Source organism: Pteropus vampyrus, unplaced genomic scaffold (assembly GCF_000151845.1).
Source record: "Pteropus vampyrus isolate Shadow unplaced genomic scaffold, Pvam_2.0 Scaffold12608, whole genome shotgun sequence".
Taxonomy (NCBI): domain Eukaryota; kingdom Metazoa; phylum Chordata; class Mammalia; order Chiroptera; family Pteropodidae; genus Pteropus; species Pteropus vampyrus.
Genome location: NW_011901389.1, coordinates 3500 through 6044, shown reverse-complemented (window position 1 = coordinate 6044; position 2545 = coordinate 3500). Strand labels below are relative to the sequence as shown.

The 2545-nt window shown below is 36.1% G+C and overlaps 1 long non-coding RNA gene across 1 annotated transcript in view; it reads left to right on the top strand.

Moving 5' to 3' along the window:
* The first annotated feature begins 13 nt into the window (after nt 1-13).
* LOC111735044 overlaps nt 14-2545 on the top strand; it is a 4596-nt gene continuing 2064 nt past the window's right edge. Inside the window, exon 1 of the long non-coding RNA XR_002778662.1 lies at nt 14-1539. This is a non-coding gene — a long non-coding RNA (uncharacterized LOC111735044). The remainder of the gene's footprint in view (nt 1540-2545) is intronic.

Here is a 2545-nt window from a genome sequence, read left to right as displayed (position 1 = left end):
TGACACTTCCTGCTTTCAATTCATGTTATGCTTGGTTACATAGCAAAAACCAATTGTTTCTCTGATAGTTTCCCTCTGTATATTTTATAGAAAATTTTGCTTTCAGTATATTATTTTATCTTGGCGATAAGAGCCACATGCAAATTTAACAGATTACAAAAGATGATAAAAGCAGGGGAGTCTGTGATATTGGATATATCATTTGAATTCACACCCAGCATTACTCTCAAATATATTTCTTGTACATCACACTGACCATTTATGACAAATAGGAAGTATGCCAAATAATTGTTAGATGTTTCTTATAATAAGTACGATTACTTCTCCAGGCTTGTGTCATAACCTAGCTAATTACTTTCCAAGTTAATGACATGGCACTGTTCAATACCAGTTTAAAGATTTCTTAAAAAGGACTGATTTTTGGACTTTGATATTGAGTAAATTATCTTTTTTGAGATCATTTACAAAATTTCCCATAAATAACAATATCCCAATTTTCCTCACAAAAGACTGTGAATTCAATTTATGTTAGTAAATGATTCTAATGAGAGTGTCTAATCCCTGGACCAGCTACCTTTTAGATATGATATTCCAGACTTTTATTTAATCACTTTAATAAGATGCCTAGTAATTACCCTTTGCTTTCTAGATTCCCATAGCTCCCACAGGAAAGGCAGTGTGGTACTATGGAAGCTACTCGAAACAGGTCAGGGATGCGAATCTTCTGTGTCAGCATTCTTTCCCAGCTCTGAGAAGCCACTATGGCTTGTTATTCTTGTGTATGAAGTGGCATTTTCTGTGTATGTATGGGGAAACCCACTTGGCCACTCTCAGTGAAACTCTCACCAGAGGTCCAGTCACAGTCACCCCCTCAGGTCTGTGTTTTCCAAAACCTTACATTTCTGGCAATACAAAAAATGCTATGGTACCTCTCAATTGGGAGCAATAAAAAATAAGAAACAGCAGTGTATTTGATTTTTCACTTTTTAATCCAAATGCCTATGTGCCTTTGTAGCAATTCAGGCCATCGTGTCATCAAGATTCCTCAGGCAATAACTTTTGTAAATATATACTAAATAGTTTATGGCTCTCTGGTCTAATTATGCAGGATCTACTTTGAAAGGTCATTTAACATGTTTCTCTCTCCCCATCTTCCCTACAAAAAATTGTTCAATATTCTAGATACAAAAGGTGTTAGCTTTAAAATGGGAACTTTATTTTTTAAATATACTTCGTCATAATTTTAAAATATCTAATTACTGTAGCTCTGTTTTATCTAATACTTAGTTCCTTAAAATGTTTTAATTTTAATAATATAATATTATGTTACAGCTAGGGGAAAAATATGAATGGAAGAAAGCCCAGAAGTGAAACTTTGCAGATACTCAAGTTTTCTCTGTGTGTGTGTGTGTGTGTGTGTGTGCGCGTGCGTGCGTACATGTGTGTGTGTGCATGTGCACATTTGCATGGTTTTCCTTCTAGCTTTTCACTGAGTATGGCAGGCTGGCAATGGAAGAAACATTCCTGAAGCCATTTCAGGTGAGTTGAGGTAAAATGATTTTAAATTCTTATTAGATTTTCCTAAAGACCATATGCAGGTATTTTAATTAATTGAGAGGATCATGTTTCTTTCTCTTTTTCTTTATTTCATTTAAGAAGCATGATCGAATGTCTATTTAATGTTACTTGATGCAAGGAGGAGATAAAAATGGAGAAAAAAAATTTAACGAATTATTTTTTTAAAAAAAGAAGTGAGAAAAATAAAAAGAATGAGATTTTGGTTTCTGCAAAAATATCAGCTTTTCTCTCTTGAACCCGACCCTAGAGATGTCACAGAGACCAAAAGAAATTGTCAAACATTAAACCTAAAAGCAAACAAACAAGACTCCTGAGACAATAGAAGATGGGTGCAAGCCATAGCAAAAGCTACTAAGCACCAGAGACAGGATATTGAGAGGGGCAAGTTTAGGGGGGTGTTCTTTTCTTCCTTACACATTGATGCGCATGAACCATTACGTGCTCCACTGAGTATCAGAAGAATAGCAACCAGCTCAGCCTTTGCTGGGGACAGCAGGATAACATCAGGGCAATACCTGAGCTCAGATTAGGTGGTATAAGCAGACAGTGGTCCCTTCTTCCCCTGTCCCTCTTTTATATCAAGAACCAAGAGATTATAACTAAGTCAAATAGCCCTTGAAAACAGTTGCCTGGAGAAGGTACAGATTTAAATGCCCAAGACTGTCCACCTGAAGCACGATGGCTTCAGCCTAGGCTTATTAGAGGGAGCTCAAACTAAGCCCTATAATTTAGCCCCTCCCTGCAGATACACATCATCAGCCAAGATGAATCACCCACTGAGGGGAATTTGAGCACAGAAGGAATCCGAACAACTGATAAAAGGCAAAGTAGAATTAATGACTCAGATTGCAAATAATTTAAAATGAGCTATATTATCTATTGTCATAACGAATCATCCTAAAATATAAACATTTACTATCTTACACAGTTTTTGAGGGTCAGTAATCTGGATTGACTTAGCCTGGGT